General features: G+C 36.7%; 1 non-coding gene across 1 annotated transcript; it reads left to right on the top strand.

The window, feature by feature from the left end:
* Window positions 1-562: 562 nt before the first annotated feature.
* Window positions 563-670, top strand: LOC148567745 (small nucleolar RNA R71). Its single transcript, XR_015882807.1, has one exon. It is a non-coding gene; the product is annotated as a small nucleolar RNA R71 (small nucleolar RNA).
* The last annotated feature ends 10,292 nt before the right edge of the window (window positions 671-10,962 follow it).

The following is a 10,962-nucleotide window of genomic DNA, read 5'->3' as shown; positions in this document are numbered from 1 at the left end:
TATTTTGTTCAGAGTTCTCTGTCTGTTGCTGAGTGGATGATGGAAAAGGCTTGCTATTGCTAAACCTGTTTCTTCCACCATTATTAAAGCCTTGTTGAGGCTTTTGTTGATCCTTCCATGAGAGATTTGGGTGATTTCTCCATGAGGGATTATAGGTGTTTCCATAGGGTTCACCCATGTAATTCACCTCTGCAATTGCAGGGTTCTCAGGATCATAAGCTTCTTCTTCAGAAGATGCCTCTTGAGTACTGTTGGATGCAGCTTGCATTCCATTAAGACTCTGAGAAATCATATTGACTTGCTGAGTCAATATTTTATTCTGAGCCAATATGGCATTCAGAGTATCAATTTCAAGAACTCCCTTCTTCTGAGGCGTCCCATTACTCACAGGATTCCTCTCAGAAGTGTACATGAACTGGTTGTTAGCAACCATGTCAATGAGTTCTTGAGCTTCTGCAGGCATTTTCTTTAGGTGAATGGATCCACCTGCAGAAGTATCCAATGACATCTTAGCTAATAAAGACAGACCATCATAGAATATATCCAGGATGGTCCATTCTGAAAGCATATCAGAAGGACACTTTTTGGTCAGTTCCTTGTATCTCTCCCAAGGTTCATAGAGGGATTCACCTTCTTTCTGTCTGAAAGTTTGAACATCCACTCTAAGCTTACTCAGCTTTTGAGGAGGAAAGAACTTGGCTAAGAAAGCCTTGACCAGCTTATCCCAAGAGATCAAGCTATCCTTAGGTTGAGAGTCCAACCATATTCTAACTCTGTCTTTTACAGCAAACGGGAAAAGCATGAGCCTGTAGACTTCAGGATCTACTCCATTAGTCTTAATAGTATCACAGATCTGCAAGAATTCACTTAAGAACTGAAAAGGATCTTCAGATGGAAGTCCATGAAACTTGCAGTTTTGCTGCATCAGAGAAACTCATTGAGGTTTCAGCTCAAAATTGTTTGCTCCAATGGTAGGGATGGAGATGCTTCTTCCATGTAAATTGGAATTAGGTGCAGTAAAGTCACCAAGCATCCTCCTTGCATTATTATTATTATTTTTGGCTGCCATCTCCTTTTCTTGTTCGAAAATTCCTGTAAAGTTGTCTCTGGATTGTTGTATTTTAGCTTCTCTTAGTTTCCTCTTCAGAGTCCTTTCAGGTTCAGGATCTGCTTGAACAAGAATGTTCTTGTCCTTACTCCTGCTCATATGACAAAGAAGGGAATAACAAAGAAAATATGGAATTCTCTATGTCACAGTATAGAGATTCCTTTTTGTGAGTAGAAGAAGAAAAGAATGTAATGTAAGGAAAGAGAAGGGAGGAGAATCCAAACACAAGGGTGAGGATAACAGAGATATGAGATGAAGAGAAGTGTTAGTAAGTAATAAATAAATAGAAGAATATGAGGGAGAGGGAATTTTGAAATTAATTTTGAAAAAGAGTTACTGATTTTCGAAAATTAAGATAAAATTAAAATTAAAATTAAAAATTGAAACAATTAATTAATTAAAAAAGAATTTTTGAAAAAGAGGGAGGTATTTTCGAAAATTAGAGAGGGATAGTTAGTTAGGTAGTTTTGAAAAAGATAAGCAAACAAAAAGTCAATTAGTTAGTTGAAAAAGATTTGAAATTCAATTTTGAAAAGATAAGAAGATAATAAGTTAGAAAAGATATTTGAAAAAGATATGATATGAAAAGGTATGATTAAAAAGATATGATTTTGAAAAAGATAAGATAAAAAGATATTTTTGAAAAGATATGATTGAAATTAGTTTTGAAAAAGATTTGATTTTTAAAATCACAATTAGTGACTTGATTCACAAGAAATCACAAGATATGATTCTAGAACTTAAAGTTTGAATCTTTCTTAACAAGTAAGTAACAAACTTGAAATTTTTGAATCAAAACATTAATTGTTGATGATATTTTCGAAAATTATGAGATAAAATTAAGAAAAAGATTTTTGAAAAATATTTTTAAAATTTTCGAAAATAAATGAGAAAAATGAAAAAGATTTGATTTTTGAAAAAGATTTTGAAAAAGATAAGTTTTTAAATTGAAAATTTGATTTGACTCATAAGAAACAACTAAATTTTAAAAATTTTTGAAAAAATCAATCCAAATTTTCGAAATTTATGAGTGAAAAAGGGAAAGATATTTTTTTTTATTTTTGAATTTTTAATGATGAAAGAGAAAAACATGAAAATGATGCAATGCATGAAAATTTTGGATCTAAACGTGTGATGCATGCAAGAACACCATGAATGTCAAGATGAACACCAAGAACACTTTGAATGTCAAGATGAACATCAAGAACTTATTTTTTTGAAAAATTTTCAAGAAAAGAAAACATGCAAGACACCAAACTTAGAAATTTTTCATGTATAGACACTATGAATGCAAGAATGCATATGAAAAATCAGAAAAGACACAAAACACGAAAATATGAAGATCAAACAAGAAGACTGGCCAAGAACAACTTGAAGATCATGAAGAACACTATGAATGCATGAATTTTGGTAAAATGCATAAATTTTTTAGAAAAAAAATGCAATTGACACCAAACTTAAAAATTGACCCAAGATTCAAACAAGAAACACAAAATATTTTTGATTTTATGATTTTATTAATTTTTTTGGATTTTTGTATATTTTTATTTTTTTGAAAATTATTTGAAGAAGAAAAATAAAGATTTCAAAATTTTTAATATAAATTCCAGGAATCTTGTGCTCTTTAGTCTAAAGCTCCAATCTGAGGGTTAGATATGGCTTAATAGCCAGCCAAGCTTTAGTATGCTATTACATGCATTGAAGTGATTAGTTGAATCCTCAGTCCAAAGGAATTTGGACATGGCTTTATAGCCAGCCAGGATTCAACAAATCATCATGAAACACTAGAATTCATTCTTAAAAATTCTAAAATAATTTTCGAAAACAAAAGAAAAAAAAAATTTTTTTTCGAATATTAATTGGGAAAAACGAAAAAGAAGAAAAAATTTTTGAAAACTTTTTGAAAATAAAAGAAGAAGAAAATTACCCAATCTGAGCAACACGATGAACCGTCAGTTGTCCAAACTCGAACAATCCCTGGCAACGGCGCCAAAAACTTGGTGCACGAAATTGTGATCCCTGGTAATGGCTCCAAAGACTTGGTGCTCCAATCTTAATTCATAATTTGTCACAACTTCGTTACAACTAACCAGCAAGTGCACTGGGTCGTCCAAGTAATAAAACCTTACGTGAGTAAGGGTCGATCCCACGGAGATTGTTGGTATGAAGCAAGCTATGGTCATCTTGTAAATCTCAGTCAGGCGGATATCAAATGGTTATGGAGTTTTCGAATAATAATAATAATAAATAAACAGAAAATAAAGATAGAAATACTTATGTAATTCATTGGTGAGAATTTCAGATAAGTGTATAGAGATGCTTTCGTTCCTCTGAGCCTCTACTTTCCTGCTGTCTTCATCCAACCCTTCCTACTCCTTTCCATGGCAAGCTTAATATAGGGCATCACCATTGTCAATGGCTACATCCCATCCTCTCTTATGAAAAAGGTCCAAATGCTCTGTCACGGCACGGCTAATCATCTGGAGGTTCTCGATCATACTGGAATAGGATTCATCCTCCTTTTGCGTCTGTCACTACGCCCAGCACTCGCGAGTTTGAAGTTCGTCATAGCCATCCCTTCTCAGGTCCTACTCAGAATACCACAGACAAGGTTTAGACTTTTCGGATCTCAGGAATGGCCATCCATGGGTTCTAACTTATACCACGAAGATTCTAATATCTCGGACTCAGTCCTCTGTATTAGATATCTAAGTGATACTCATTCTAGCTTGTTTGCATGTAGAACGGAAGTGTTTGTCAGGCACGCGTTCATAAGTGAGAATGATGATGAGCGTCACATAATCATCACATTCATCATGTTCTTGGGTGCGAATGGATATCTTAGAAGCATAATAAGTTGAATTGAATATAAAACAGTAGTACTTTGTATTAAATCAAGAGGAACAGTAGAGCTCCACACCTTAATCTATGGAGTGCAGAAACTCTACCGTTGAAAAATACATAAGTGAAAGGTTCAGGCATGGCCGAATGGCCAGCCCCCATGAAAGTCTATGATAGCATAAAACTGATCAAAGATGTTCCAAAGATGTAAATACAATAGTAAAAAGTCTTATTTATACTAAACTAGCTACTAGGGTTTACAGAAGTAAGTAATTGATGCATAAATCCATTTCCAGGGCCCACTTGGTGTGTGCTTGGGCTGAGCTTGAAGTTTACACGTGCAGAGGCTTCTTCTGGAGTTGAACGCCAAGTTGTAACGTGTTTTTGGAATTCAACTCTGGTTCGTGACGAGTTTCTGGCGTTTAACTCCAGACTGCAGCGTAGAACTGGCGTTCAATGCCCATTTGCACTATCTAAACGCGGCCAAAGTATGAACGATTATATATTGCTGGAAAGCCCTGGATGTCTACTTTCCAACGCAATTGGAAGCACGCCATATTGAGTTCTGTAGCTCCAGAAAATCCACTTTGAGTGCAGGGAGGTCAGAATCCAACAGCATCAGCAGTCCTTCTTCAACCTCTGAATCTGATTTTTGCTCAAGTCCCTCAATTTCAGCCAGAAATTACCTGAAATCATAGAAAAACACACAAACTCATAGTAAAGTCTAGAAATGTGAATTTAACATAAAAACTAATAGAAATATCCCTAAAAGTAACTAGATCCCACTAAAAACATACTAAAAATAATGCCAAAAAGCGTATAAATTATCCGCTCATCATTTTCTGAAAAAGAAAAAGAAATACATAAATTTTGAATTTTAAAATAGTTTAATTATTTTGATGTGGTGGCAATACTTTTTGTTTTCTGAATGAATGCTTGAACAGTGCATATGTCTTTTGAATTTGTTGTTTATGAATGTTAAAATTGTTGGCTCTTGAAAGAATGATGAAAAAGGAGAAATGTTATTTGATAATCTAAAAAATCATAAAAATGATTCTTGAAGCAAGAAAAAGCAGTGAAGAACAAAGCTTGCAGAGAAAAAAATGCGAAAAAAAAAGAGAGCAAGAAAAAGAAAAAGCAAGCAGAAAAAGCCAAAAGCTCTTTAAACCAAAAGGCAAGAGCAAAAAGCCAATAGCCCTTAAAACTAAAAGGCAAGGGTAATAAAAAGGATCCAAGGCTTTCAGCATCAGTGGATAGGAGGGCTTAAAGGAATAAAATCCTGGCCTAAGCGGATAAACCAAGCTGTCCCTAACCATGTGCTTGTGGCGTGAAGGTGTCAAGTGAAAACTTGAGACTGAGCAGTTAAAGTCGAGGTCCAAAGCAAAAATAGAGTGTGCCTAAGAACCCTGGACACTTCTAATTGGGGACTTTAGCAAAGCTGAGTCACAATCTGAAAAGATTCACCCAGTTATATGTCTGTGGCATGTATGTATCCGGTGGTGATACTGGAAAACATAGTGCTTAGGGCCACGGCCAAGACTCATAAAGTAGCTGTGTTCAAGAATCAACATACTGAACTAGGAGAATCAATAACACTATCTGAATTCTGAGTTCCTATAGACGCCAATCATTCTGAACTTCAAAGGATAAAGTGAGATGCCAAAACTGTTCAGAAGCAAAAAGCTAATAGCCCCGCTCATCTAGTTAAAACTGATCTTCATAGATGTTTTTGGAATTCATTGTATATTCTCTTCTTTTTATCCTACTTTGTTTTTAGTTGCTTCGGGACAAGCAACAATTTAAGTTTGGTGTTGTGATGAGCGGATAATTTATACGCTTTTTGGTATTGTTTCTAGGTAGTTTTTAATATGTTTTAGTCACTTTTTATTATATTTTTATTAGTTTTTAAATAAAAATCACATTTCTGGACTTTACTATGAGTTTGTGTGTTTTTCTGTGATTTCAGGTAATTTCTGGCTGAAATTGAGGGAGCTGAGCAAAAATCTGATTCAGGCTGAAAAAGGACTGCAGATGCTGTTGGATTCTGACCTCCCTTCACTCAAAGTGGATTTTCTGGAGCTATGGGAGTCCAAACGGTGCCCTTTTAATTGCGTTAGAAAGTAGACATCCAGGGCTTTCCAGCAATATATAATAGTCCATACTTTGCCCGAGTTTAGATGATGCAAACTGGCGTTCAACGCCAGTTCCATGTTGCATTCTGGAGTTAAACATCAGAAACAGGTTGCAAAGTGGAGTTAAATGCCAGAAACAGGTTACAAACTGGCATTCAACTCCAAGAGAAGCCTCTACACGTGTAAAGCTCAATACTCAGCCCAAGCACACACCAAGTGGGCCCCAGAAGTGGATTTCTGCATCATTTACTCATTTCTGTAAACCCTAGTAACTAGTTTAGTATAAATAGGATTTTTTTACCATTGTATTTACATATTTGGATTATCTTTTGATCCTTTGATCATGTTTAGGGGGCTGGCCTCTCGGCCATGCTTAGACCTTGTTCTTATGTATTTTCAATGGTAGAGTTTCTACACACCACAGATTAAGGTGTGGAGCTCTGCTGTTCCTCGAGTATTAATGCAAAGTACTATTATTTTTCTATTCAATTCAAGCTTATTCCTATTCTAAGATATTCATTCGCACCCAAGAACATGATGAATGTGATGATTATGTGACGCTCATCACCATTCTCACCTATGAACGCGTGCCTGACAACCACTTCCGTTCTACATGAAGATGAGATAGAATGAATATCTCTTAGATATCTAATACAGAGGATTGAGTCCGAGATATTAGAATCTTTATGATATAAGTTAGAACCCATGGATGGCCATTCCTGAGATCCGGAAAGTCTAAACCTTGTCTGTGGTATTCCGAGTAGGATTTGGGAAGGGATGGCTGTGACAAGCTTCAAACTCGCGAGTGCTGGGCATAGTGACAGACGCAAAAGGATAGTAAATCCTATTCCAGTATGATCAAGAACCGACAGATGATTAGCCATGCAGTGACAGCGCATTGGACCATTTTCACAGAGAGGACGGGATGTAGCCATTGACAACGGTGATGCCCAACATACAGCTTGCCATGGAAAGGAGTAGGAATGATTGGATGAAGACAGTAGGAAAGCAGAGGTTCAGGAGGAATGAAAGAATCTCTATACGCTTATCTGAAACTCTTACCAATGAATTACATAAGTATCTCTATCCTAGTTTATATTTTAATTATGTTTTAATTATCAATTCACCATAACCATTTGAATCTGCCTGACTGAGATTTACAAGGTGACCATAGCTTGCTTCAGGCTGACAATCTCTGTGGGATCGACCCTTACTCACGTAAGGTTTATTACTTGGACGACCCAATGCACTTGCTGGTTAGTTGTGCAGAGTTGTGAAAAGTGTGAATCACAATTTCGTGCACCAGATGTGCATCAAACAAGGAGGAGGCTTCAAAGAAGAAAGTGCCTAGAGGGTGGAGGAACAAGAAGATTCCTACTGAAGACTTTTCATCCAGAGACAAAGTGGTACTATCTCACCACCCACTGTTGCCATACAAAGTGAGTAGAGTTCTTTCCTTTGTGCATCTTGCACTAACATATAAAGACACAGGAAAGAAGTTCAAGGTGAGAGGGGAAGCGGTGAAGCACTATCAACCTCAACCTTAGCAGGGAACAACCATCAAGCTAGTGACGTTAAAGAAGCACTTGTTGGGAGGCAACCCAATACTTAGTATCCTTTGAATTTCTATCATTTATTTACTTAATCTTAGTAATTATTTGTTTTACATTATGCATGAACACTCACAAGAAGATCGGTGCAGGAGATTTAACTATGACACATGAGTTCACATAAAGTTTGGTGCAGTAAAAGGCCTCACGTTATGCGTGAAAGCACGTCGTACTATGCCAAAGAGGAGTTGTGAGTATGCATGCATGCATGCATACAAAAATTTAGGATTCTCGGGCAATGTGCATACACACACACCTGTGTGTACCACAGGAAGCTTTTCACACATAACATGGAACCCTCACATACAACGTGATAAGGGATCTTGCTCCCAGGACCTTAATTTTGGTTAAGCGTGCGTATGCACACACCTGTCCATACGCACAGAAAGTTTTCATGTACAACGTAAGCATTCTCATATGATACGCAGGGGCAAAAGCTACTCCTAGGGGTTTTTATTTTTGGAAGGGTACGTACGCACACATGATGGGATATTTTAGCGGAGAAACGAATTTCTCCAAAACACCCAAAACTAACCGGCAAGTGCACCAGGTCGCATCAAGTATAAAAACTCACGGGAGTGAGGTCGATCCCACAGGGATTGAAGGATTGAGCAATTTTAGTTTAGTGGTTGATTTAGTCAAGCGAATCAAGATTTGGTTGATTGATTGGCGAATTGCAGAATTTAAATTGCAAGAAAAGTAAAGGGAACGGGTGATTGGCATGAAATTAAAGAAAACAAGAATTAAATTGCTGAATCTTAAAGTGCAAGTAACATAAATTGCAGAAACTTAGATTGCAAGAAATATAAATTGCAGAATCTTAAAGTGCAAGAAATGTAAATGGCTGGAAATGTAAAGGGGATTGGGGATTGAATTTACAGAATTTAAACAAGGAAAAGTAAATTGCATCAAACAGAAGAGTAAAAGATGTCTTGAATCAAACCGGATCTCAACCAGAAAAGTAAAATGAGCATGAAAGCAGTAAACAGAGAATGTAAAATTGGGAAATCAGATCTCAGGACCCAGAGACTAAAAAACCAAGTCTAGATCTCAATGCCTTCCTAGATCCAACAAGAACACTTGCCAAGAAATTGTAAATTGCAAAGAAAGTAGATGAAGAACAATTAATAGAAATTAAAGTCAATAAGCAGTAGAAGAAACAGATAGATCTTCGGAAGAGATTGAAACAGAATTCCTTCAATTCTCCAACCCAAGATCCAAGACAATTGCAATTGAAATTGAAAGCAATAAAACTAAGAGGAAGAGAGTGGAATTCTCCTTCCCCGAAACTAAGAAATTAAAGATCACTCAAAATCCAAAGCTCTTTGAAAACTATTCTGAAAACTCCCCAGAAAAGCTCCCTGAAAACTTGAATTCTATCCTATTTATACACTTTCTTCAAATGATGTTTAAGCCTTGAGTTGGGCCTTTGCTCTTGGTGGAATTGGGTTGAGAGAGGCCTTGGTTGATTGCTCTTGGAGTTTGGAGAGGAACCAAAGTGAACCAAGTGAACCGGGTTGGAGTTTTGCAAAAGTTTGAGTAAAAGTTTGACCAAAAGTTTGAGGCAAACTTTTGGTCTAACTTTTCATATCAGCCCCCATATTTTGCTGATATCCACGTTGGTGCAAAAGTTAGGGGTCTAACTTTTGCTCCAACGTTGGCCTTCCTTAGTGCACTTATGGCGCCAACGTTAGCCCAAAAGTTAGGGGCTAACGTTGGCGCAAACTTTTGCTCCCCCTTTGTGTTTTTCATGTGCCAACGTTAGCCCAAAAGTTAGAGGCTAACGTTGGTGCAAACTTTTGGTGGCCAGGGGGTGTTTTTCTCATGCCAACATTAGCCACAAAGTTAGGGGCTAACGTTGGCGCAAACTTTTGGTGCCCAGGGAGTGTTTTCTCATGTGCCACCGTTAGCCCAAAAGTTAGGGGCTAACGTTGGGGCTAACTTTTCACCCAAAAGTTTGTGCAGAAGTTTGAGGCTAACTTTTGGTCCAACTTTTTGCTTCCTGGTTCATTTTCACTTATTCCATTGTCCTCTCTTTACTCCTAGCCATTCCTTCTTGCTTCAACCTTTCTCCAAGCTTTCTTCACCTATCATTAATCAACCAAACACATCAAAGCTATGCTTAAAATCATGAGATATTCATTTTATCATAATATGTAACAATTATAGCATAAAACCTCATGAAATAGCATGAATTCATACATGGTTGATTCAATCAAAGGAAGCATGAAAATTTACCCAAATTAGCTTACTTGTAGCTCAAGAAAGTGCATAATTCAATTGAAAACAAAAGAAAAAGACTAGTGAAAATAGGCTAAGATGACTTGTCATCAACACACCTGTGTGTACGCACAAGAGGCTTCTCACGTACAACGTGATCTTTCTCACGTATAACGTGACAAACCCCAACATGCTTCAGGGAACCATTTGAACTCACGTATAATGCGAGATGTACCAAGTTGTACGTTAGGGCATAACATTACATGGTTACTTCATTCATTTAGCCCTAATGTATCACACTCCATTTGAGCCACTATCCAATCTTCATATCTACATGCATTCTTATGTTTAAGATCATTACTCTCACACCATATCCAAACCTAAGTTTAGCGTGCTGGTATTCATGCACACAAGATAAAGAGCCACACCTCACTCTCCTCATACTGCATCTCATGCATAAGTCCTTCATTCTATTTTATCTTATCTTATTTTCTTTTCTTGCATGTCATAATTGTTTTCCACAATAACAATCACTTGAGTTTGTTTGTGTGTGCAGCACTTGTGATTACTCAGGAATTCAGGAAACCTCTGCAAGCTCCATCATCAAGACTATTGCTATTATCAAGGTTGTATATGTGTTCATAGAGTAAGTTTGGTGTGCTATACCAAATTCATATTTTACTGGGTACTTGGCCTAGTTCACATAGATTGTATCACACTAAGTTTGGTATTCTCACACCAAGTTTGGTGTTGCCGCACTCACCATGCAAACACAGTAACAACCTCATTATCTTATTTTATTTTGGCTTCCCCTTCATTCTACTTTTATTTAGATTCTCTTAATTGAATAAGCCTATGGATTAATTGAATTATTTCACTTGATAATCCTTTTTCCACCACCGTTACTTTTTCTTCTCTTGATGCTTGAGGACAAGCAATCATTCTAAGTTTGGTGTTAGAGGCTATGCTCTACATAGCCTAAAAGGTGATGAAGAAAAAGATTATGAAGAGAAAGTCAATGAGAACTAAGGTTGTTTTCTTCCTTTTTAAT

The sequence above is a fragment of the Arachis ipaensis genome, chromosome B4 (assembly GCF_059453495.1).
Source record: "Arachis ipaensis isolate K30076 ecotype BB chromosome B4, ASM5945349v1, whole genome shotgun sequence".
In the NCBI taxonomy this organism is placed as follows: Eukaryota; Viridiplantae; Streptophyta; class Magnoliopsida; order Fabales; family Fabaceae; genus Arachis; species Arachis ipaensis.
This window is presented reverse-complemented; position numbering and strand designations above follow the sequence as displayed.